Raw genomic sequence first — 26,663 nt, forward strand, 5'->3', positions numbered from 1 at the left:
TGCAGAATATTGCTCGGGCAAGGCGAGAGGTAGCGGATGATCGGGGTGGACATAGGGGTAGTTAGGATCACCCTTATAATCTCTCCCACCGGGAACACGGTAATCGTAGTTACCGTGCTCATCGAGGAATGAGCGAGTCTCGGTGTTGGACCCCGGAGGTCCTTGCCAATAAATATACCCACTTGATGGAATAGGACCAAGTTGGGGTGGAAAGTAAGGATATTTAACCGCGGGGGAGATCTCCCCACAATTAACACTAGCATCATACAAATGTTGTTGTTGGAGATATAAACCTTGTTGCATCTCCGAAATGTCTCTCATTTGATTATAAATTGCTTTAAAATCTTGATCATACAAGACTTCCAACCGAATTTGCATCCCCTTCATTTGCTTACTAAGAGCATCCATATTGGGGTTAGCAAATTTTTATTGTTATTGCTCTTGATGTTGTTGTATGTTGCGGTTGTAGTTGTTGTTGTTGTTGACGATGTTGCTGTTGAAATTGTTGAATCCTCCAAATAAACCAATTCAAAATCCAAATTAGAAACTCCACAAACACCACAATAGAACCACAAAACACTTCCAAATACCATTCACAACTCTTTGAACAATGACACCAATCACACAAGCAACAACTCACTACCAAAAATCTAAAATTCCAACTTCTTGCAATCACCACCAAATTAACCAATTTTGCTATACAAACATACAACAATACAATGTTAAGAAAAATTAATCAACAACAATCACAAATAATCAACCAAAAATCATTTACAATCATCAAAATCACCAAAACACATACTACTACTATTCACTAACATGAACTATCAAACTTTTGCAACAATATGATACAATTATGTACAATAGAGTTAAAGAAGAAGATTATTCCACACTAGAAGCAAGATTGATTAAGAACTAGCCCAAATTCTCACCAAAAAGAAAAACCCGAAATTGGTCTTCAATGGAGGAAAGAGATTGGAGGTTGATAATTGAAGAAAGTAGTATGATCTTTGTTGTTAAAGATGATTTTGTACAAGGAATTTGGTAATTTGTGATGGATTTTTAATGATTGAAAGTGCAAATTTGATGAATAAAAGCTAAGATTTTCGGTGTTCTTGAGTGAGAAAGAGATAGTGCATGCTAGGGTGATGGTGAAGGGAAAATGAGGGAAAGAAAGGAGAAAGAAAGAAAAATAAAGGGCTCGGTCTGGCTGGGTGCGCGGCCGCGCGGAACCCTGGCGCGCTCGCGCCCCTGCTTGGCACGCCCACACCTCGTGGCTTCCTTCTTGAAATTTTTGCTCGGTGCATTCTACTGTGGGCTCATTGTCCAATATTATCCTGGGATTATTGAACCAACAAGTATGGCAGTTTCAAATCATGATTACAATGGGTTCAACATCCACTAATAATGAGAGCACCACAATGAACCCACAAAGTTTAAATTAACTTCAAATTTTAACGCAACTTTCCCTAACTTACCTCACTACATTACCTTACCCTTTTACATTAAAATGCGATAAAGTCAAATATATTCTCATCAAAAACACGAGACCTTCCCATTGCTCATGCTTGCTTGAAATTATCCATATTCAATGAATTTGACCTATCAATCCAAATAAAAACAAGTGAAAGGAAAGAAAAAACAAAAGAAAGAAAATTAAGAAAAATAGAAATCACAAGAAAAAGGGTTAGAAATCCTAAGCTCGACCCTTCCTCCAAATCACGGAGGGTCAAAAAGCTCCACCTTATCCAAAGTGGTGGAGAGGGTAAAATCATTGCAAAGTTGTGAAAAATCACATCATGAACCATGTCATCATGAATCATAGAAACTAAATCAAACTCTTTAGACTTCAACTTCCTCTTGTATCTCTTGGAAACTCTCTTTCTCTTCCTTGATCTCTTCTTCCTTGGATCCTTGAGATCCGTATGTTCACCTGTAGGGAATATTTCAAGCATTACCCCAAACTTGAACCAAACTGTGATCATACACTTAAGCATGGTGGCGTCCAAAGGGACAGAAGCTAGAGCAAAAGAGTCGCCAACAAGTTTTAGGAACTTATAAACCATTCACAGGGTGAAAGTTACACCCCTTAATGATCCAGGAGATCGTTAACTCCAATAGGTCCGGAACCATGATTGGAAGTTCGAGGATGAAGGTACAAATCCAACCTAAAAGAGATTAAACTTGCCCTAATAATAGGCCTCTACTTTATTCTAATCGTATTTATGTGCGCTTTCTGACTAACATGCAATCAATAGGTTTACCCTAAACATGTTTATCTATGCTGGTTGAATATTAATGCACAAACAAAACTATTATTGGCGATCACTTGAATTACAATCAAATTAATCCTAAACAAGATTATTAATTATCTTATTAAGCGTGATTACAAGTAACAATTCCATTTAAACATGCATAAAAGGTGTGATCAAGCAATAACAATAAATATCAAGCAATATAATAATAATAATAATAATAATAATAATAATAATATTAATAATAATAATAATAATAATAATAATAATAATAATAATAATAATAATAATAATAATAATAATAATAATAATAATAATAATAATAACAATAATTATAATCATAATAACAACCATAATTAAAATAATCATGTTAAAGCATAATAATAGCAAGATCCTAGGCATGATACTAACAAGATTAATAACAAACCCTACCATGTCACTAAACATTAAAAATCAAAGCTTTAACTCTAACATGATACTAGCATGCATATTAGGAAAGGCAATAGGAAGCATAACAAAAAAATCATAATAAGCATATTTGATATTATAACCTTTTCCCTAAACATGATACTAGGAATCATTGTTGTCATTCAAAACAACAAATCAAGGAAAACATCCTAACATGATACTAGGAATCAAAATAGGAACCCTAAACATGATTTTTATATCATAATAACAATGCAAACAATTAAAGCATTTACTTGGATGCCTCATACCTCTTTCTAATAACAAAATACACACATTAATAACTTCAAGGAAAATAATAAATCAAACAACTAAGGGTTCGTTTGGCATTGCTGTGGTTTTCTGCTTTTTGGTTTTTTGTTGTATAAAAATATATGATATATGTCACATAATGAATAAAAAATTATTTAAACTTATTAAAATCATAATAATTTTCAAAACTGACAACAAAAAAGTGGAAACACCTTTTTCTTGTTTTCTGTTTTTGGTTTTTAGTTTTCAACAAAAAGGAAACTAAAAACCAAAAATGATACCAAACAAGCCCTAAATTAAATAATTGAAAGAGAGATTTGGGACCACACCCTCAGAAATTAAACCTTTCACGTCTAGGGCGAAGGCAACTTCGAACTTGGCTAGGTGTGTCTAGATCTTGTAAATGCGGAATTTTGTTTGAGAAAAGCTAGTTTAGAAAAGAGAGAGAGAGCATCAAGAATTCCTTGATGAGAGTTGGTGAGAAGAATTGAGAATTGAGGATTCAAAACGAAGGTTTTAGGAGGCTATTTATAGAGAAAATCAGCCGGATATGATAAAAAACGAATCAGAGTTTCGAAAAGAATAAAACACGACGTTGTCGCCAAACATGCGCCTGTCGCCAAGCGACGGACATGTCGTACGGCGCTGCAATCAGTTTTCCACGCGTTTTCTTATTTTGATAAAATTTAAGCGTACGAGGGGGTAAAACTGTAATTTCCTTAAAACACTTCTTTTATTTCTAAATAAAACTCTCAAAAGTCAATTTATCAATGCTAATTAAATTAGGTGTCAAAAGAACCTTCTAGAAGACTCTAGAATACTATAATCAATCCTAATCGCATTAGGAATGATAAATCAATAATAGGCTCTCCTCTAGATCATTGGGCCGCATATAAAGATCAAACCGGGCCTAGTTTAGTAATTTGGCCATAACTTCCACATTATTCATCGGAATTGGGCTAATAATATATCGTTAGAAATCTCTTTTCAAACCCGATCCAACTACACCATTATTGGACCCTTGCTATGGACCAAACTAAACTGGATTGGATGTTTTCTTAAAATAGGTTTTCAAAAACAGAGAGAAAGAGAAGAAATAAAAACTAACCGCAACACTAGACTTTCCACACTTTTACTTCATTCGATTATGATTCGACGTGAAAGGTACTCATCACTGGGTTTGGTTTTGGGGAAACACAAATGGGTGTCTACATCACCACTTGAAAAACAATTCTCATCTTCCTTCAAAGAAAGCTCAAACCAAGAAGGCATTTCAAACTCATCCTCAAGCTTTGACGGATCCTTGTCTTCTTCACTAACTACCTTTCTCTAAACACTTTCAGGAACATCATCACAAGCTACAACATATCATCAGTAAAAGACACAAACATGCAAACATTAGCATTCGAAGACAATGAGTTTATGCACAAAATTCCTTGCACATAAGATAGAGACTCATGCATCTACTTGAGCTTAAAACTTGCCTTAACATCACCAACACACAAGGTAATCATGCCACCTTTCACATCTATTAAAGCAGCCAAAGTTGCTAACAATGGCCTCCCTAGGATGATAGGAATGTTGTCATCTTCCGCAATCTCTAGCACAATGAAATCAATGGGAATAATGAACTCTCCTATTTTGAGGGACACATCCTCAATTCCACCATTTGGGAACTTAATAGAACGGTCGGCCAATTGAATGGTCATGTTGGTTGAAAGGAGCTCACCTAACTTGAGTTTCTTGAAAACAGAGTAAGGCGTGATGCTAACACTAGCACCAAGATCACAAAGGGCATTTTGAATCAATTTCCTATTTATATTACAAGGAATGGAGAAATTTTCGGGATTCTTCATCATCATGGGAAATCATTATGGATAAAGGCACTATAACACTCCCCCAAATTCACCGATTCAACCACATTGCAATCTTTCTTACCGCTCAAGATTTCCATAAGAAATTTAGAATAATTAGGCATTTCTCCCAAAACATCAGTGAAAGGAATAGAAAGATAGATCTTCTTAAGCATCTCGATAAATCTCCCAAATTTTTCACCCAACTTATACCTATTGAAATTTTGGGGATATGGAAGTCTTGGTTTGAAATCCTCATCTTGATTCCTCTTTTTTTTCAACACTCTTCTCATTAGAACTCTCACTCATCTTGCTAGACTCATCACTCATCTTTTTCTCTTGAACTTCCTCATTGCTCACACTCCTTGACACCTTGTTCTCATTTTCCTCTCTTGAGTCACTCCTCTTCTCATCCTCCTCTCTCATCCTATAAACTCTCTCTTCAAGCAATTTTCCACTCCTTGTGGTGATGGAATACACGGGTTTCTTAGGATAAACTCCTTGAGAGGGTGATTAAAAAGGGCTAGCACAATCTTATAAGGTATTGGCTAGTTGAGTGATTTGGGTCTCAAGCATCTTGTTATGTGTCATCATTTCATTAAACTTCTTTTCACTTACCGCCATGTAAGTGCTCAAAATCTTTGTTTTATTTTCAATGATCTCCTCTAAGGTAGTCTTAAAATATGGGGGTTGAGCATAGGAATTATCACCATTGCCTTGAGGTCTTGGAGCAAATTCGGGTGGAGGTCCCCTTTGGTTGTTGTTTTGAAAATTGCCCCTATTTTGATTGTTCCAATTACCTCGGCCTTGATTGTTGCCAAAATTTTGGTGTTGGCCACCAAAGCCATGAGATTGGTCTTGATTTTCATACTCTTGGCCTTGGTTTTTGTTACTATAACCTTGATTGTTATAGTTACCTCGGAAACCTTGATTTCCTTGGTTCCTATAACCAATTTTGTTGTAGTTATCAAAACCACCTTGTTGATGAGCATTCCTAGTCCCAAAATTCCGTGGACCATCAAATCTTTGTCCATTGTTATTTTTGGAAACAAATTTCACTTGATCACAATCATTGTTTTCAACGTCATCACAATTTTAAAAATCATGTGGACAACTGGAGGAGTCATGGTCATAAGACCCACAAACATCACAAAAGACACAACCACTTGGCATATTACTTGAAGTAGAAGGAGGGGTAGAGTTAGAAGATGTTCTTCTCCCCTTAATGTGGGAGGGAAGACTTGGTGCAATCGAAGAGGCACTCTCTAGCTTAGCCTTGATCAATGTCATATCCTTCCCCAAGTTTTAAAATTTGGGAAGACAAGTTATTGATTGCATTGAGATGATCAACCGAATAGACCGTTGAGCCACTCTTTCTTGTCAACTCTCTCTCTCCCTCTTGCCAATCCATGTAGTGACGAACTACATCCTCAATTATATCTATAACCTCTTCCTCAGTCTTGTTCATGATAGGGCCTCCAGCATCGGCATCCAAACAAGATTTGACTTGAGGACTCAAACCTTCATAAAAGATTTGAATGATTTGGTATGTTGGAATCCCATGGTGAGGACATTCTTTTTGGTAATCCTTGTACCTTTCCCCTGATTCATAAAGACTCTTGCCCAGCTTTTGTTTTAAACCTTGAATGAGAGCTCTCGCCTCGACCGTCTTCTTTTGGGGATAAAAGCGGGATAAGAATTCCTTTGTAACTTCATCCCAAGTGGTCAAAGAATTAGGCTTCACCTCCTTGTCTAACCACTCCAAAGCACTTTCGATTAGAGAGAACGGAAATATCTTGACCTTATGAATTCTTGAGAAACCCTATTGACCTTGATTGTATTACAATACATCTCTAACTCTTTGATATGATTTAGTGGGATTTCGTGCTTGGCACCACTAAATTGCCTTCGTTCAATCATTATTATCATTGTCGGCCTTATCTCAAAGTCATTGGCGGGTGTTGTTGGTGAAGCAATGCCACTGACAAAGCAATAATCGTGTCGTCGAGCGACTACACCTAAGTCAAATTAATTTATAACGCTCTACCAACCTAATACGTGTATAGGGTAAATAGAGGGGTCGAACCACAAGGAGACATGCATAAACACCGCATTCACTACTTAAAACTTTAAGCTATCTCGGGACAAGAAGTATGAATAACTAAGAGATTAAACTAAGGATTAAGAATGATTAAAGATCAATATAACTAAACACCAAGGGAAGTGGGTAGATGTAGACGTCACTTGATCATGCAATAACACAGAAGCAAAGCAATGGTAAACTAAGCATGCAAGAATATCGAAATAAAGCTCGATCTAACCGCCTTCCGGGGTTAATCGATTTCTCCTAACATAGCCTCTATGTTTCCGCATTAGAACCATATATTAGAAGGTGCAAACAAAGAATTATCGATAGTAATGAATCTCAACTAAGTCAACTTCCGTTACTTGTTAGTAAAGACTCATCTTTGATCAACTAACAATGTGCACTTGCAAGAAAGACCAAAGAATATCAAGCATACAAAGACTTTAATCACCATTAACATAACCCCAACATCATAAGCATGAATCAATTAACAACTACACCATCCCCACACCCTTGGCTAGGTGACTACTCACAAATCATATTGAAGACAATATCAATCATCAAATCAATAAGCATCAACATGATCAATAAGCAAAGAAGGAAAATCAAAATAAGCAAACAAAACTAGATACAAAAGTAAAGAAAGAGAGTAAGAGATTGCTCATTAATTGAAGATGAAGATTTACAAAGATTCAATCAAGCTCCTTCTTCAATATCCAAGTTCATCAATAGAAATCCACACTTTCTCTCTCTACTAATGAAGTTTCTCTCTCTAGATTAAGCTAAAAATGTAGAAAATTAAAACTAAGTTAATCTCCCAAAACGTTCTAAAAAAGGGACTTATATAGTCCGTACAGAGTCAGCTGAGAAAAGGAGAGGTCCGACCGAACAAATGGGAAGGTTCGGCCGGACTACAGGGTAGGTTCGGCCGAACCATGGGTAGGTTCGGTCAAACCTCCCTGATCCTGGTCTGGTCGAACTCCTGTGGTTCGGCCACTCCTGCAAAACTGCCAATTTTCATCTTGCCCCTGCCTCGAAGTTCGGCCGAACCACTGAGCAGGTTCGGCCACACCTTGGTTCGGCCACACCATCAGGAGGTTCGGCCGAACCTCTTCTGAATCATGCTTCCTCTAGCTTCCTTTGAGCTTAGCTTCCTCCTCTTGAAAGTCTCGATGGTTCCTACAAAGCATAAGCATGAAAAGCACAATAAGAACAAAGCGGGAAGACTAAGAAAAGGGAGGATAAAGGAGAAAGAAAAGAGAAAGCAAAGCTAAGTAAAAATGCTTAGAAAGAGGGCCAAACAAGTGCAAACGAGGGGAGAATCCTTAGAGAAAAAGGATAAAAGAGTGGCATAAATGCCACTCATCAGCCACTCTCAAATCTATAAGCACCGGGAGTTCCCAACTTCTTCAATGCTACTCTTAAATTAGCTCCCATGCATCCTCAATCCTCTTCTTCTCTTTCTTGTTGAATTCATTCTCTTGGACAGCTTAGACTTGAAGAACGATTAGCAACCCTTATCCTTGTTATGGCTCTCTAAATTTTCAAATCAAATGGAACTAGAGTTCGTTCTCTTGCCCTACGCATACAAAAACTCAAAGCAAATATCAATAGCAGGGCTACAAATGTAGCCCAAAAGGAAGAGAAATCTTTTTGTTTTTTTTCAAATAAAAGGAATAGACTCAAACAACAATAGCAATCACCATGCCTTCCCCAGCAACGGTGCCATTTATGACGGGGGTTCAGACTAGGTCGTTGAAACTAATCCTGCCACGGTCAAAACTAAATTTTTAGACAATTAACAAACCTAAATACTAGTATAGAGGCAAGTCAAGGGTCAAAGGAATGGGGGGAAGTTTACTATTGCCAAAGTTAAGTTGTCTCAAAGCGTAAAAAGAGAATGTAGGATGTCTAAGTTCAATTAAACAAACAAAGCAAACATAAGGTAAATTGATATATCAAACACTAGGGATTTAGGGTCCATATATTCGTGCAATGGACACACACTAATTGGGTTGGAGATTGATCAATTCGAGTATTGCGACGGAAGATAGAAAATGCAATCAAAAGAGCTCAACAAGCTATCTCCTAGGGGTCTAACTAGCGCCAACTACGAAAGACTCTACTAGGATCATCACAAACCAAGCTCAATCGTTAAATGTGAGCTACAAATCAATTGTCCGTATCAATGTAGGCACACAATGCAATCTAGCATGACAATTAACGTTAGCTACTCTTTAACTAATCACACACATGCACAAAATCAATTAATCAATTTAATCACAATGCTCAATCAATCAAAAACTCCAAATTAGCTATGATCCATCACTCAAACATGCTTCACCACACCCCTAGTAAGTAAACTACTTACTATCAATGGAAGAAATCAAAATCAAAACTAAGCTAATCAACACATTCATCATCATCATCATTTCAATCAAACCAAATTCAATCAACTAATCAATAAATTTGAACAATCAACAAACAATAACAAACAATTGAAATCAAGAGACTAAAGATTGCATTAAAGTAAAAGATTTCCTTACAAACTTTAGTGAAATCAAAGGAAATTGTGCTTAGAATCATCAATCATCAAATTCTCTCTCTATAAATCTAAGAACAAGTGTTTCTCTCTCTAAAACTCTAATTCTAATTCTCTTAAAATCTCTTAAAATCAATTCTCCCTCTAAAAATAGAAGAGAAGTCAATATATAGTAAAACTAACAAAGACAAGTTAGTTATATCGTCCAAAATAGACCCGTAAAGGCGTTGCCTTCTTCAAGAAGATGCGCGGCCGTGCACAAATGGGTATGGAATACGGGGGCAGGATACACGGCCGCGCAAGGGAACAGGACAGCCTCCTTCCCTCTCATTTTTATGTTCCTCGTGCGCTCCACTTTATGTGCTTGATGAACACGGAGCATGGCAGACCCAAAATCACCTCGACGGTGGGTTCAACACGAGAATTCGTGCCCCCACGGCTTCAACGACGGCCTAAGGTCAATTGGAACTTGCACATCTCTAAACTTGAGCTTCAAATGGAGAACACTAGGCATCCTAATTAATGCAAGACTCGGGAAGAAACCTCGGGAATCCTTGGACAACGATCTTAACCTGAAAAATGAATGAAAACAAACAAATAAAAGGGAAAAAGATAAAATAAACCAAAAAATGCATAAAAATGGAAAATCAACTGAGTAAAGTGCAAATTAAAGAAATAAAGAGCAAAACTAAGGAAAAAGGAAAGAAAAGAGCTATAAAAGCAATCTAAAATCACCCTAAAAGAGAATAAATGAGTAACATAAATGACACTCATCTAATTCCCCCAAGCTAAACTTTTGCTCGTCCTCGAGCAAAACCAAGCAAGCGAGAAAAAGGATGAAAGACTTATTCAAAAATGAAAAACAAAGATATAAAAAGAGAATATACACTAAGACTCACTTTCGTAGGAATCACGGTCAATTTTAGCAACTAAAAACAAGCCCTCACTAATAGAAAAATAGTTATCCGTAACGGGCTAAAATAGTCTATCCGTAATCGGTAGCGGGCGTTACGTATGTTGTCGTTACAGATAGGATATGTTATTCGTATCGGGCACTTTGACTGCCCGTTACGAATAACCCGTTATTCATAACGGACAGTTTAATTGTCGTTACGAATAACAAGTTATTTGTAACAAGCATTTAAACCGCCCGTTACAAATACAATTGAAACCAAATTAAAAAAAAATAAATAAAATACCTGCTAGTCTGTTGCCAAATTTTAATTACTATTATAAAATCCAGCATATGCTGGATAGTGGATAGCTTGATGATTTTATCAATTACAAAAAATAAATAATTTTAAATAATAATTTATACAAGTATACAGTTCAAATTCAATTAGCAAAAGCTATACAACATTCAAATGATTTTATCAATTAAAGAAATTAAAAACAAGTCATGCACTTGCTAATTGCTATACTTAAAGATTAGATTCAAATTCGATCCGTTTCTCTCTCGTTTGCTCATAATTCGAAACTGTTTCAGCAACAGCAATAACAGCAGATTGTTGTTCTTTATGAGGTTGTTCCTGTTGTTGTTTAATTTTGGCGTAATTTCAGCAAAGGGGGGCAGCGGAGGAACTTGAGGAAGCACTACCAACCGTGTTGAACTGTTGAAGCCGCCGGAGAATATCTGCGTAGCATATCTTGCCGTACTCTTGGTTTACTCATCACCATACCCAAACTAGCAAAGAAATATCCAAAATCAGAATAAAAAATCGATAGATCTGAAGCAAAAAAATGCAAACTACACTATTGAGGAATCAAACACAACATGCCTTATTAAAGTTAAAAATATAATATATACCAAGAGCTAAGCATAAGCCTAGTCAATTCCATATCAAGTCAGCTCTCTATTTAATAGAAGACACGTGTGAGCATTACTTGTTCTGCTACCTACAAGCTATACACTATATAAGACTATCCTCCCTCCATAAACCACAAATACTTGCAACTACGTTTCTAGCCTGCTTTAACCTTAAGCCATGCAAAAATTAAATACTTCTTCAACTTAATCATCATAATAATGTAATTGCAATTTCAATCACCATTGTCCAAATTAAATAAAAATAAGACTATATGGTCCGTAACTTAAATAATGTAATTGCAATTTCAATCACCATTGTTCAAATTGCTGGTAAAGTCGTTATGGACTTAGACATGATGCACAAAAATGATGGTACAAAGAAATTTCTTCTAGATGTACAAGCATAAGAAATTTTTCTTTATAAACTTATATTGCCAATAAAAAATTTTAAATCAGATATTACTGGAAAGTTGCAAAGGATCATTTATGAATGAAATATATATGTTACAAAAACAGCCACCCACAAAGAAGTAAGTCCAGGTGTTGAGGACAACCATTCAGAAACATATTAGATATCACATACAAGTGGGTTTTCCCATATTCTTATGGCCAAATGTTACAGTGGTGACATGTTAGATAAGACAAATACAAGTATTAGAAACAAACACATTTGATTAGCGTTACAATTTTACAAACCTGATTTTCAGCTCCGATAGGCACAGCAAGTGAACTGAGAATGCTAGAGCCATCACTACTTGTCTTGTATCTCTCATAATCAAGAAGAGCCTGCAAAAAAAGAACTATTAAATATTAATACGCATACTTAAAAAAAACACACACACACACAATCCAACAACAAATCATATAATAAACAAAACTTACAAGCAATTACCAAAATATAAAATAACAGAGCTATACACAAGGGAATAGAAGAAATGACTATAGTTATAACATAGCTTCTACATTCACCTGTTCTCAATACATCATTTGACTTCTTTATCATGCCCATACATTGGTCTTCACTACTAACATTCAAAATCGAAGGATAAGACAAGCGAAAAAGCTTGTTTCCACTTGTAATATTTCAACCTTTTAGGAAACCGCCGCTCCAAGACCTTGCACTAATCAATTGTCAAGATGAATTCGGCAACCTCAACAAAAGTTGCATCTTTTCCAATGCCAACTAAAACTAATAAACATATCAACCAACTCAACAACAGCTCAATTGTAATAAGTTTGTAACTATGTTCCATCAAATTCAAATCTGACAACACCAATTAGTTGCAACAAAATCATATAAACAACATTTTCTTATCAATAACATAATCAAATAAACCAAACTTTAAGCCAAATTACAAATCATAAACTTCAATGTTCAACAAAAAAAAATGAGATAATTAAGTAAAAATTGAAACTCAAATTAGACTAACCAAGATGTGAATTAACGGAGAGAAGAAAGGAATTATGGAAAAGATCAAGGATAAGCTTCCTGGTGGTCACTAAATAATTTAACTCTCGTACATCTTTGTACTGCTTAAACACCTCTGGTATCTTTAATGTTGTTCCTTTTTCCATGTAGAAATCTGAAATATGTAATGCACTATGTATAAGAAGCAACTCTATTTTCTGAACTTTTTTTTTTAACGTTGCTAGTAATCTTAAACTGTAATAAAAATATTTATTTAAAAAAAAAAATTTCCTACAACTGGAGATTCAAATTTCACTTTCAGCTTTTTTATTTTGGAATACAGATAATATAATAGAAAATTTTGCATAGACAAGCAAGCGTAAAAGAAGCATTAAGAAACAGAAGGTGGAAGTACATCATACAGTTAAATTGCTTATACTAACACAATGAAAAGCAATTGCCAAATGCTGGAATTCACAAACTCAATTGACTCATAAAATTCATTTAACCTATTGACGATTAGTACCACAATTAACTCGAGCTATAGTTCAAAATTTGGAACCATAATTGATTAGTCATTAACTAACTCAAATTATCCATGCTATACTTAGCAGCTTAAATTTCCTAGCAATGAGATGGAGGACAAGAAAGACCCAAGTGAGGATAAAATTACAAGCTTTTAATCACATGGCTCACATATCTCACATTCTCACTAACTCAATTTTTCGATTCCCATCCTAGATCCATTCTACAAATACCCGTTTTTCTAAATTCAAGGATGCTGATCTTTCTTTGATTACATTAAAATTATGTTTTTGCTAATCCAATTATTTTTTTTATACCTTTACTATCCAACAACTGATGAGAACTAAAATTCGATGATATGTGTGTCGTGAATTTAAACATGTTTCTTGATCCTAACTTGTAGGAGCCCTTGAGATCGTCAACCAACTCAACAACAGCTCAATTGTAATAAGTTTGTAACTATATTCCATCAAATTCAAATCTGACAACACCAATTAGTTGCAACAAAATCCTATAAACAACATTTTCTAATCAATAACATAATCAAATAAACCAAACTTTCAGCCAAATTACAAATCAAAAACTTCAATGTTCAACAAAAAAAATGAGATAATTAAGTAAAAATTGAAACTAAAATTAGACTAACAAAGATGTGAATTAACGGAGCCATCATCGCCGCGAATCTGAATGCTACAAACTGGACAATAAACAAATTCATTTACCAGAAGTTACGGCTTCCGAATCATCGTCAATTTTCTTCGATTCTGCCTTTGTAATTGTAGAGTCATTTTCGACTTTGTAATTTTCGACATCGGAATCATCATCCCTACCACTATCATCCAAATAATCAGAAGCCCCTTATTCTGACCAGCAATCACCGGCGATTCTCAGACACCTAAACATTCTTCCCTTCTCACCTAATCAACTCCAAAATAAACAAAAATCATAATGAAACCGCAAACCAAAAAAAAAAAACAAAAAAAAAAAAAGAATCAAATCAAATCAAAAATCCAAAAAAAGGGAAATTACAAAGAAAACTTCGTTGAGGAACCGCATCTATCATCAAAATCGTACACAAGAGAGTGGCGATTCGGCTTCAAAAGCTTAGGGTTTGAATGAGCAGAAAAATGGGATATATAGGCGGTGAAATTAGCAAAAAACTAGGGTTTTGTTCGCTTTCTCTTAAAGAAGAAGCGGGTTTCTCCAATCTAATTTGCTTGAAAAAATCGAAGAGATATAAACACCCATAACTGCAATGTTCTTGACCCTGAATCATCACCCCCATATTCACTTCTAAGTAACGAGATTCGTTCAAAAGACATTCTAAATTGGGTCCTCCGCCATTGATGCAATTTAGAGAAAAGAGAAAGAGGGGAACTTTGGGAATTAGGGTGGTGAAATGGAGGAGATTGAGTGAATGGATTGAGGTGAATCGGAGAAGATAGCGAGATTGAGTGATGAAATTAAGAGGAGAGAGAAAAATTGGGAGGTTTGACGTCTAAGGACAGTGAAGTGTGAAACCCTAATATAGAGTAAAAAGTAATGGGCTCCTCTTTTGGCTCTCATCAATTGGGCCAGTATTCGTAACGGGCACATGGTGACTGTTACAACTAATGTAGTATTCGTAACGGTCAATATTTTTGCCCGTTACAAATAATATAGTATTCATAACGGGCACATGGTGATCGTTACAAATACTTATTTATTTGTAATGGGCAATATTTTGTCCGTTACAAATATATTTAATGTAACGGGCAAAGCTTTGCCCATTACGAATAACCCGTTACAAATGACATATTTTCCACTAGTGCATTTGAACCTCTAAATCGCTTTAGAGGACGAGTGATGCTCTCGTAAGGGTTTTCTAAAAGATTAACCCATAACTCTTCAACAAACAACATGAGGCAAATCGCAAAAGTAAAAGAAATCAAAAGAAAAGTAAAATCAAAACCTTTATGAATTGAACTTTATAAAATGACTACCCTTTAAATGAATAAACAACTTTCTTAAGCAAATAGGAGTATGTACGTTCCAAGATATCCGAGGTTGATTGAAACATAGAATATGCTAAGCGTAGAGAACTAGTGTTATCACAATCCACCTTCATCCCATTCGATCTTACCGCGTTCTCCCTATAGTCTCAAATCTCCCTCTAGTGAGCATCTCAATAGCTCCTCAAAGGAGCCGGAAAAGAACATATTTTAGGCTACTCGACGTCTTAACTTTGCATCCCCACTCTTTAGGTCTCGAAATTTTTGAATTAGGGTTTGGGGGGTTCAGATTTTTTGAACATATTAGGGCAAAAATTCGGACATTTATGGCTAATTCTTGAGAAAACTAAACAACTTTTAATAATTTTATATGTTAAATCACATTTAAAATAATAATTCACACATAATTAAATTATTCTCCCTCCTAATTGAATTAAAATTGTGGACATTCAAAGAATTAATATTCAATATATGTACTTGCATAGGCTAACTGATACCCACTGAATGACTTTAGATACTATAAGAGGAATTGCATGAATCATATTCATAAGCATCTAAACACCAAGATCAATGCATAACAAGTAAAGAACAATTAATAATACCGTTGAAGAGTGAATCCACTAGCAATCAAGCAAGAACAAACGAGAGGCAAAGAACCCCAAACGTGATTCCTCTACTTGGTCCACGGCACAGATTAAACCTCCACTAATGCTAGTTAATCGTAATTGAACCTTTTCAATTAACCTTCTACTGCGGAGAAAAGAGAAACACGGACTAACCAGGAACCACCACACGCGCCACCTTGGTGGCCGCCCGTACGGACGAGGGGGAGGAGAGAGAGAGAGCCGTAAGTGAGAGAGGGGATTAGGATTTTGGTACTTTGTTGTTTGAGTTGCAATTAACTGACTTATCATTGTTATTTCAATCTAAGTCATGGATCTTATTTATAGATCATATCTCTAAATAAGAGTCCATGTCAAGCCCAAACTCCTTATCCTAATCAAACTATTCTAGCCCAACACTCCTTATGGTTTGTCATGATCTCATGAAGCCCATTAATGGGCCTCTCACTTGTTTAACCCAATAACCTTGTTTTGTGATCTCATAGAATCCATTCTATTGGGCTTTAGACTATTTGACTAGCTTAAAGACCATTTATCATATCTAGCAACTAACAAAGATGACCCAAAAAAACGAACTTATTATCTCCATAATAGTGATCCTTAATATATCTAGTAATTGCACTTATTGAAGACATAATTCCTTCAGGTCAACTCATGTTTATAGAGGGGTCAAAATTTAGAGTGAAAACCCTAATTTTTACTCCAGATAAAACAGTAAAAAATGAACAAGCTGGACACTTGTCATAGGCGTCACATGACATGCCACATCATCCCTGTGAGGGGCAAATGTTTTGAGTATTTTTACCCTGCCACGTGGTCCCATCAGAGCATGACATGAGTCACCCTAGAAAGGCCTCCAAATGGACCAACCAGGGCATGACATGTGGCAGGAAGATACCCATCCTAGAAATGGCTGCCATCAAAGCCTATTTCTCGAGACCGTTGCAAAACGGCATAGCCCAAGTTCCTAGGTCATCAAACCCTAGGACAAGGGTACAACTTTCTAAGACCCTATAAATAGAAAAATTCCCCCAATTATTGGTACAACCTTACAATCATTACATCATTTATAATTCTCAAAAACAAATAAAACACCTGAACTCGGAATTCGAGAAGATATTTACTTTTCGCACGTTTTCACTCCGAGCGTTTACTAACTCGACCGTTAGAGGCGGAACTCCAACCATCTGGAGCTTCCATGTTTTTGCAAGTATAGGCGGCCCCGAACCAATCTTGGTGTTGTAACTCTTCCGCAGAACATAAAAAACCCCAAAATCGGCCCAATAAGACGGTTTTTTTAACAACTACCATTAAATGGTAGTGGTAGTCAAACAAATTTTCAAATAATAGTAGTTTTTTAAGGGAAAAAAATAACTTAAATAGTATTTATTTACAATAAGTGCAAAGTAAATTGTAGTTGTTTTGGGTGTTTTTGTCCCTCGGGAGAGTTACAACACGAAGACTGATCCGGGATGAGCTGTACCTGCAAAACAAACGGAGACACCGGTTGGGTGGTGCTCCGCCTCCGACGATCAAGTTAGTAACTTGAAGAGGAATAAAGAGTACGGAAATTTAGGTGGGTATCTGCTCGGATTCCAAGCTCAGGTGTTTCTCTGATGTAAGAGAATGCAGGTGTATTAAATGATAAAATGTTCTGCCCTCAAAATGAGGGGTATCTCCCTATTTATAGGGTCTTTGGGAGTTGTGCCCTTGATTAGGTCACTGAACCCTAATCATTGGTGGGCTGCGCCGTTTTGCGGCATTCTCGGGATTTGGGCCTGAAGGCCGCCTTTTTTCCCTTCTTTTCTGGAGTGACACGTGTTAAGCAGGGATTGGTCCACTTTGGGCCATCCTGAGGCTGACACGTGTCATCCTCTGATTGGACCACGTGGCGGGGTAAAATTACCCTAAACATTTGCCCCTCACAGATGTGACGTGGCACGCCACGTGGCATCTGTGACACATGTCACGCTCCGGTTGGCGGTAATTTTACCGTTACAAAGTAATTGTTCACCTTCTGGGTAAATTACGGAAATGCCCCCAAATTTACCCTCTATATATAGCTGTTTTACCCTCATAATTTTGTACGTTTACGAAAATTTCTGAGAGAAAAACTTCGAGAGAGCAGAAGTCACTTGTTTGAGTCAGACGTGAGCAAAAAAGCTCGTTCTTCAGCAATACAGCCGGTCCCGCCTACACTCAGATACCAACTCGAAAGGTACCGTCTCTGTCTCTCTCAGCTCTTTTCTTTTTTCATCGCTTGTACATATTTCTTGCAATAAATGGATGCATCACCAACACACACGGCACGACCTAGGTTAGAGTCCAGCCGGTCACCAGGGTCGACTGAGTCTAGGACTGGGAGTGTCGGCTCGGGGTGTTGGGACCACCCTTTGCCATGGATTCCGACCAGTTATGTGTCTGTGCAGGACACCATGGCTCGGACAATGCAGACGGCCACGGACCCGAATTACAAAAGCGAAGGCTCAGGCGGCCAAACGCCTGAGGGAGAAACGTTTGGTCGGGGAAACCAGATGGCTCTAGAGAGATCCCCTCTGCGCGCCCCTTTAACCCCTGCAGACTCTTTTTTGGAAGAGTGCGACCAAGGCGGCGACGAGGCCGCCTCTGCCCCCATAGACCAAAGCGAGGGGGAGACGGAGAGCGACATCTCTGCCTCTACCTCCGAGAGCAGCGATGACTTGCCCCCTCTTCCGGATAGCGAGGAGGAAGAAAGGAAAAAGTGGAGTGAGAAGGACGATCCCTTCAGCATCCACGTCTCCTTCAAGGACCGAATCCAGATGGGGGAGAACTTAGAGAACTTTAAGAAAATGCACCCGCTTGGAGACGGGTATAAGATCCGGGTGCCGCCTGAGCTGGGCACCATCTCTTGGGGGGATGATCAAGAGAACGCCAACAGTTATTTTGGCTGTTATGAGGCGGCGTTCAAAGCCGGCCTTCGCTTCCCCCTTCACCAGGCGGTGAAGGCAATTTTGAGAGGCTACGGCCTTGGGCTCTGGCAACTTACCCCCAACTCCTGGACCAACATTCTGGGGTATGTTGCCGCCTGCGAGTTCCAAGGGCTTAACCCCGGCTGGGAGGCTTTTGCAAGCATGCATTACCTCAGCAGAAGCCCAGGCGGCTGGAGAGCGTGGTATACTCTAACCACACAGCCGCAATACATGATGACCTTGGACAAGGTCTCAAAGTTCGATGGCTGGAAGCACAGGTTCTACCTGATGTCAGCCCCAACCAAACGGGAAAATTATGAATTCCGTCTGTACAATAAGAAGCCTGACTTGTTGGGCAGGAAATGCGCTCTTCCCCGGATCCCAGAGGAAGACTTTGACAAAATAATCGAGGCAGACTTTTTCGGCCTCACAGACGCAACTCTGTCAACCGGGGAAACAATAAAAGTCCCTAAGAATTGGATTCCCAAGAGCGCCTGGTTCAGGGATGAATGTTTCCTAGCCGCCTGCGGGCTAGGGCACATGTTTAACAAACGTATGCGCCTGAGTTCACACCGTCTGTAGTATTTTTCTATCGGAATTGATTTATGATTCTGACCAATTTCTTTCTTTTTGCAGAAGCAGCACTAAACATGTTGCAGTCGGAGAAAACTCCCAAGCGGTCTTCTGCGACCATCCGCAAAGATCTTGCGGAGAAAGCTGCGGCCAAGCTCAGGGCCAAGGTATTGAGAGCCTGACCCTTTCTTAAGTTTATTTTATAAACTGTCTTGCCCGGATACTGACCTTGACTTGTTTATTTTCACAGGGGGGAGAAGTTGGGAAATCGTTTGAGAAGAACCTCAAACGGGCTAGAGAGGAGGCCCCAGCCGTTCTTAACAAGATAAAAAAAGTCCGCCTCTACGTCAACTCCTGGCGCCTCAGCCGGGGCTAAGACGATGCGGATAGCGGGGCGACTCGAGAAGGTAGGCGGCAGCCTGTGCCTTGATCTTGTCAACCCCTCAGCAGCCGCGGGGTTCACCACGCCTGCAAGCGGTTCCCGCTTGGCCGGCTCTGAAGGTAAGAACCCTTTTGAATCCCCGCTTGAGCTGGGGTGGCCTTTACGGGTGAAATCCCACTCCCAACAGACGTCATCCTCAGACGGTCGGCAACAGATAGGTGCTGCCTTAGTTTCGCACTCATCACGTATTGATTGTGGTGCAGATCAATCTCCCCGCTGGCCAGACGTCCAGAAGCACGCCAAGGCCATGCTGGATGCCGTCCGGAAGAGGGATAAGGACAATATCCCTGGGATAGAGACGTTCAATCTTTAACGCATTCTATCCCTTCTGGCTGAGGTAAGAAACTTGTCAATTCAATGTTATTTTTTCCAAGTAATTATCCCGCCTGCTTTTTGCAGGCCATGCTGCGGGTGGACGGGCTCAAACGTCCTTATTCCCGCAAACGGGAAGAGGTAAAAAGGGCCAAGAAGTCCGCCACAGACGCTGATAATATTGCTTTCCACTCAACTATCGTAAATGAACTTGAAACTAAAGCAATAATTATGACACAGGCGTCTAAAATCCAGCAGCTGGAGCTAGATCTGAAGGCGGCCAACCAGCGGGTAACGGATGCTGAGACGACTAAGAAGGGGGCGGAGGAGGCCCAGAAGAAAGCAGACGAGAGCGCCAAACAGGCTGAAGAGGCGCTCAAGAAGACCCATGCGGACCTTGGCAAACTGAAATCCAAGGTTGAGAGGCTGGAGAAGGATGCTGCTCAAGCTCAGAAAAACTTTGCAGCAACCCTAGAGGCGGAGCAAAACCGCCTTGTTGCTGAGAGTGATGCTGACAACGACGCCCGTATGAAGATTGCTTGGGCTGCCTTGTATCCAGACGCTGATTATAGCATCTGGACAATGGCACACAGCTATGCCGAGTACGTGGTGTACTTGAGAGAGCAAGGCGAGCCAGAGCCTGCCTCCTTTGAAGCCTGGCTCAACAACAATGAGCCGACCACGCCTGAGCTTCCTAGTCCCGGCGAAGCGCACCAAATTCTCTCAGATGATGAGGAGAAGGGGGAGAACCAGGAGGCTCCGTCTGCAGGCCAGAAGTGACCCCTCAGCGGCAGTATGCCAGTCTTTGCTTTTTTAATTCTTTTTATTCAGCGACTGTATGCCAAAACTTGCCTTTTTCCGGCCTGCGTGCCGAGTATTCTTGTATTTACCGGCTGTGGAGCCGTGTTAATTAACAATTTCTTTCTCTCCTGGACGGGGTCCGGTTAACATTTTAATCCACTACAACCGTTTGGTTGGGTGGACTTTTATGAATTGCACCGACTAAGTCGGTTTTGATCATTTTGCATTTGAATTTTTAATTTTTGCCTATCTTATGAAAAGCATGCGGCGATTTCTTGCCTAACTTGTCAATAGTCTGGCTGTCCTTGCCCCTGGACGGCTGTGTGATTGGTTTCAATTGGAGCTGGTTGATTGACTTGAAAACGTTTGATGCTGCAAAGAGCATGATATGTTTGTAAGTCAATCAATCACAATAGTGATTGCCCCAAACCAAGTGCACAGCCGTACACCAACAGGCGTTTCGGTCACTACCCAGACGACTTATGCCCGTCTTGGTAGAGATTTCATAGCCATTGAACTCTTTCCCCAATTGGGGTGAGGTGCAATTTTTGGAATAAATAACCTAAGTGAGAACTTCAGCCGGTGACCGACTGATGCCTATGGGCATCCGATATTTAGGAACTTATTCGTTCTTCGTAGGTTATTTTGGTCAGACGGCTATGAGTTGACCAATTTGGTCGTTCAATTTTTGCCGTCTGCATGGATACGTAGAACCGACAGATAATCTGTTCTCTGCGACAATTGCACCCGGAGGGGTGTCGTCGGACGCATTTGTCCATGTTGGGACAGGCGATTTTATAAAAGGAGCAACCATCCGGCCATTTTAGCCTCTGGTCTTGTTTGAGACCGGTTGTGTAGCCACTAAACGTTTTTGTGCTTAGTTTCTTAATCACTGTTGAATTTACACTAAGTATCGAACTTAGTTTTTTTAAGCAAATGTTTGATCATGCTAAGTATCAAACTTAGTTAGATAAATGGAGAATCCGTCTGAGTAGTACCCAGGCGGATAGTCATGCAATTGAATAAACAAAGTATCCAACTTAAATAAACAAGGGATCCGAGCATTACCCAAGCGGATAAATAAATGTAACCTTCACTAAGTATCGAACTTAGTTAGGTAGATGGGGAATCCGCCTGGATATTACCCGGATGGATAATCAAACGATAACTCAATTTTGCAAACAAAGACTGAATCTTCAATAATTGACTCATTGTTTACAAAAAGTTACATTCTCAGAAGTAGTACTTTTTTAGAATGTCTACATTCCAAGTTCTAGGCAGGCGCCTGCCGTCTGGGGTTTCCAGGCGGTAGGTGCCGTCCCTTACTTCTTCATAGATCCGGTAGGGATCTTCCCAATTTGGTGTTAGCTTTCCCAACTCATTGGCCCTACCGGTTGCCTCCATTTTTCGTAACACTAAGTCGTCAACTTTCAAAGGACGCTTGTGTACTTTTTTGTTGTAGGCTCTAGTCATTCTCAGACGGTAAATCTCATGACGCAAGGCGGCATTGCTCGGCGTTCTGGGAGTGAATCCAGTGCCAGGCGCATTGCTTCCCAATTTGCCTCTTCATCATACAGCATGACTCTGAGAGTCGGCTCGTAGTGTTCGATGGGCAAGACGGCTTCAGCACCGTAAACCATGAAAAATGGGGTTTCACCGGTTGCCCCTTTCGCTGTTGTCCGGATGGCCCATAGGACATGGATTAATTCTTCTGCCCATAAGCCACCGGCTCTTTCTATTTTCTTTTTAATGTCGTCTGAGATGAGTTTGTTGAAAGCTTCAACTTGGCCGTTTGCTTGGGGCCGGCCAACAGATGCAAAATAACTTGAGATCCCCTGATCTCCCAACCAAGTTTTTAGCTGAGGCGTCTCAAACTGAGGACCATTATCAAATACCATAGACATGGGTACCCCGTACCGGGTGATAACATTCTTCCAGATGAAGGAAATGACGTCTGGGGTCTTGATGTTTTTAACCGCTTCAGCCTCAACCCACTTGTTGAAATAATCCACAGCCACTAAGATATAGCGCTTTCCGCCTGGAGCAGTCGTGTAAGGACCTAAAATGTCCATCCCCCACTTTGCAAACGGGATTGGGTTGTGGATGGCCGTCAGATCAGTAGCCGGACGATGAATAAGTTTTCCAAACTTTTGGCACTTGTCACATTTTTTCACCAATTCCTTGGCGTCTGGCTCAAGAGTGGGCCAAAAGTAATGTCGTCTGGCTCTGACGGCTAGGGACCTGCCGCCTATGTGAGAGGCGCAGAATCCCAAGTGCAAGTCTTCGAGAACTTCTTTCCCCTTTTCTGGGGTGACACACTTTAACAAAGGCTTCAGAAACCCCGCCTTGAAGAGTTCTCCATTTTTCATCTCGAATCTTGCAGCTTGCTTTTTTAGGACGGCTGCTTCCTGTGGCGAATCAGGAAGTGTGCCGTCTGAGAGATAGGCCCGGATGCCATCCATCCAGGTAGAGCTTCGGTCCAGAATTCCAATGGGATCCTCATAGATGCTTCTCTTTTCAAGAACTTCCCAGAAGACTGACCGAGGCGTATCATGGCAGGCGGAAGATGCCAGTTTTGACAATGCATCCGCCTGGTTGTTTTCCGACCTAGGCACTTGATTCAGCCGGAATTCCTCAAGTGCCTTGGTCTCTTCTTTGACTGCCTAAAGATATTTAATCATAGCCGGATGGGTAGCCTCATAACTTCCCTCGTACTGGCTAACAACCAATTGAGAATCGGAGTAGGCGTCAATTTTCATGGCCCCTGCCGTCTTACATATGCGTATGCCGGCTAGCAGGGCTTCATACTCCGCCTCATTATTAGAGGCCTGAAACTTGAAGCGTAGTGCATATTCAAATCTGTCTCCTTCAGGAGACTCATAGATTACGCCTGCACCACAGCCGTTCTTTGTAGAGCTCCCGTCTACGTACACTTTCCAAACCTGATCAAGATTATCCGGAGCCACCGGACGAGTCATTTCAACAATGAAGTCGGCGAATGCCTGACCTTTCACTGCCTTTCTTGGTTCGTAAGTGATTTCAAGGCTCTGCATTTCAATAGCCCATTTCAACATTCTCCCGGATGAGTCCAAGGTAGACATTGGCCGCTTGAGTGGCTGGTCCGTGTAGATCACCACCGGATGTGCCAAAAAGTAAGGCTTCAATTTTTTGAATGCCATATACAAAGCAAGGCCAAATTTTTCAACCATGGGGTACCGGAGTTCAGCATTTTTAAGAACATGGCTAATGAAGTAAATCGGGAGCTGCACGCCGTCTCACTCAGTAAGGAGAACGGCACTGAGGGCATGGTCTGAGACGGCTAAGTACATGTACAACGTCTCCCTAGGCAAAGGACTGACCAACCTAGGCAGAGAGTGCAAATGCTCTTTCAACCTCTGGAACGCCGCCTCAGCATCATCCCCCCATTCAAATCTGGTCTTCTTCCTGATTGCTTGGAAGAAGTAAAGGCATTTGTCGCTTGATCGGCTGAGGAACCTCCCCAAGGCGGCCAGACAACCGGTGAGTCTCTGGACTTCCTTGACAGAACGGGGTGACTTCATGTCTATCACCGCCTGTATCTTTTCAGGGTTAGCCTCTATCCCCCTTTGATCAATCAGGAATCCGAGAAACTTCCCAGACTCAACACCAAAGACGCATTTCTTAGGATTTAACATAACCTTATGCCGCCTGAGGGTGGTGAATGTTTCTCGGAGATCAGCAAGGTGATCCGTCTGCTGTTTGGATTTGACTATCATGTCATCAATGTACGCCTCCACATTCCTCCCAATCTGATTAATGAAGACCGTATTAATCATCCGTTGGAAAGTGGCAGACGCATTTTTCAAGCCAAACGGCATCACAGTATAACAGAATAGCCCCTGATCAGTGACGAAGGCCGTCTTCTCTTGATCTTTCTTCCACAGGGGTATCTGATGGAAGCCGGAGTAGGCATCCATAAAACTCATCAAGGCGTGACCGGCTGTAGAGTCGACCAAACTGTCGATCTTTGGAAGCGGGTAACTGTCCTTTGGATACGCCTTGTTGAGGTCTGTGTAATCAACACACATGCGCCAGGTCCCATTCGGTTTCTTAACAAGGACCACATTGGCCACCCAGTCGGGAAAATTACAGGGCCGGATGAACCTGGCGTCTAGCAACTTTTTGACTTCGGCAGCTGCCGTCTGACTTCTTTCATCACCGTGATTTCTTTTCTTTTGCCGGATGGGCTTCCTTTTAGGGTCCACGGCGAGTTTGTGGACAGCAAGATCCGGGATGACGCCTGGCATCTCCTCCACTTCAAAGGCAAAAATGTCTTTGAATTCCTTCAGCAGAAGGTGCAAGCTTGCACCCAAGGTAGCATGAGCTACCGTCCCAACCTTAACATTACGTTCTGGACGGCTGTCGTCCAGAACGAGATCAATGCTTTCGCCAGCCGGTTGGGGACGGAGCTCATCTGACCGTTCGCCGGTCAGTGATTGCTATTTTTTCTCTTTCTTCACCTCCACCAGCAGAGGAGCCTTTCTTTTCTTTCCGGCTGCTGACGGGGCAGGAGCTAGGTCGGCATCCTTGACGTTGTCAAGGTCTATTGGTTCCTGTCCGCCTGAGGTCACAGTATCTCGGACGGCTGAGAGATAACACTCTCGGGCCGTCTTCTGATCCCCATTCAAGGAACCAACAGAGCCGTCATCCCTCTCATACTTGATGAGCATGAGGGACGGGATGATTACTGCCTTGGCTACGTTGAGGGTTGGCCTGCCAAGGATGATGTTATAGGCGGTCAGCTCCTCAACGACCAAGAATCTGACGACAATATGTCGTCCCTGGCCTTTCTCTCCCAGCCGGATGGGTAAGTCAATTCTCCCGGCTGGGTAGACCATCCCACCCCCAAAACCCACCAAGGGATGGGTGACCGGATGCATGCTGCCGACGTTGTATTTCAGCTTTTGCAGGCACCGGAGGCTGATGATATCTGATGAACTGCCGGTGTCTATATGGATCTGTCCAACCAACTGATTGGAAACCTTACATTCAATGACCACCGGGTCATCATGCGGGCGGCGGACGCTGCCCCTATCCTTCTCAGTGATCAACACATATGGGAAGGAGGAGCCGGCTTCCGCCTGCTCATCATCATCTTTGTCCATCTTTCGAAGATGGCTCTTGGTACCCCGGATGGTAGGGCCACCACAGGAGAACCCGCCTGCTATGGTGTAGACCGGCTCCTTGTCGGTATCCGAACTACTAGCAGGCTGGGGGGTAGTCTTGGAGGACTGTCCTTTGTTTTTCTTCTTTGCCCCGGCTGGGGACTTAGAAATGTAGGACTTTAGCAGCCCTTTGTCAGCCAGACGGTCCAACGCCCGCTGAAGACTAAAGCAGTCGTTGGTGTCATGGCCAACTTCCTCATGGAACTGACAAAATTTATTTTTGTTCCGTGACTGGACAGAACTCTTCATAGGATTCGGCTTCTCAATGGACAGCCGGTCCTTTACCTCCATGAGGATGGAGTTGCAATCTTTGTTAAACTCGTACTTGGGAACGTACGGTTTAAATTCTTTCTTCTTCTTCTGGGACGGATGATCAGAGTCAGTAACCGCCCAGACTTCTTTTCTTTTCTTACTCTCTTCTTTGTTTTTGGCCGGCTGAGCTGACCGGCTGACTTTCTGTTTGTCGGACTTCTTAGAGTCCGACTGGCTACCCGGCAAGCAGAGGTCGGTAGCCTGAATGTAGCTTTCCGCCTCCCTCAGGGCCGCCTGTAAAGTGAAAGCCCCTTTTCTGACGAG

The 26,663-nt window shown here is 40.7% G+C and overlaps 1 long non-coding RNA gene and 1 pseudogene across 4 annotated transcripts; one reads left to right on the plus strand and one right to left on the minus strand.

Moving 5' to 3' along the window:
• Window positions 1–6,381: 6,381 nt before the first annotated feature.
• LOC145633538 (small nucleolar RNA R71) lies at window positions 6,382–6,479 on the plus strand (annotated as a pseudogene).
• Window positions 6,480–9,409: 2,930 nt separating this feature from the next.
• Window positions 9,410–14,701, minus strand: LOC145632076 (uncharacterized). 4 transcript variants are annotated; one of them, XR_014112471.1, is made up of 6 exons: window positions 14,223–14,701; window positions 13,916–14,110; window positions 12,230–12,843; window positions 11,957–12,046; window positions 11,055–11,137; window positions 9,410–10,025 (listed from the first exon to the last, which is right to left on the minus strand). It is a non-coding gene; the product is annotated as an uncharacterized LOC145632076 (long non-coding RNA). The 4 variants fall into 4 exon arrangements; XR_014112472.1 differs by lacking the exon at window positions 11,055–11,137; XR_014112469.1 differs by lacking the exon at window positions 9,410–10,025 and having other exon boundaries at window positions 10,743–11,137.
• Window positions 14,702–26,663: the final 11,962 nt, after the last annotated feature.

The sequence above is a fragment of the Chenopodium album genome, chromosome 5 (assembly GCF_948465745.1).
Source record: "Chenopodium album chromosome 5, dcCheAlbu1.1, whole genome shotgun sequence".
NCBI classification, from domain to species: Eukaryota; Viridiplantae; Streptophyta; class Magnoliopsida; order Caryophyllales; family Amaranthaceae; genus Chenopodium; species Chenopodium album.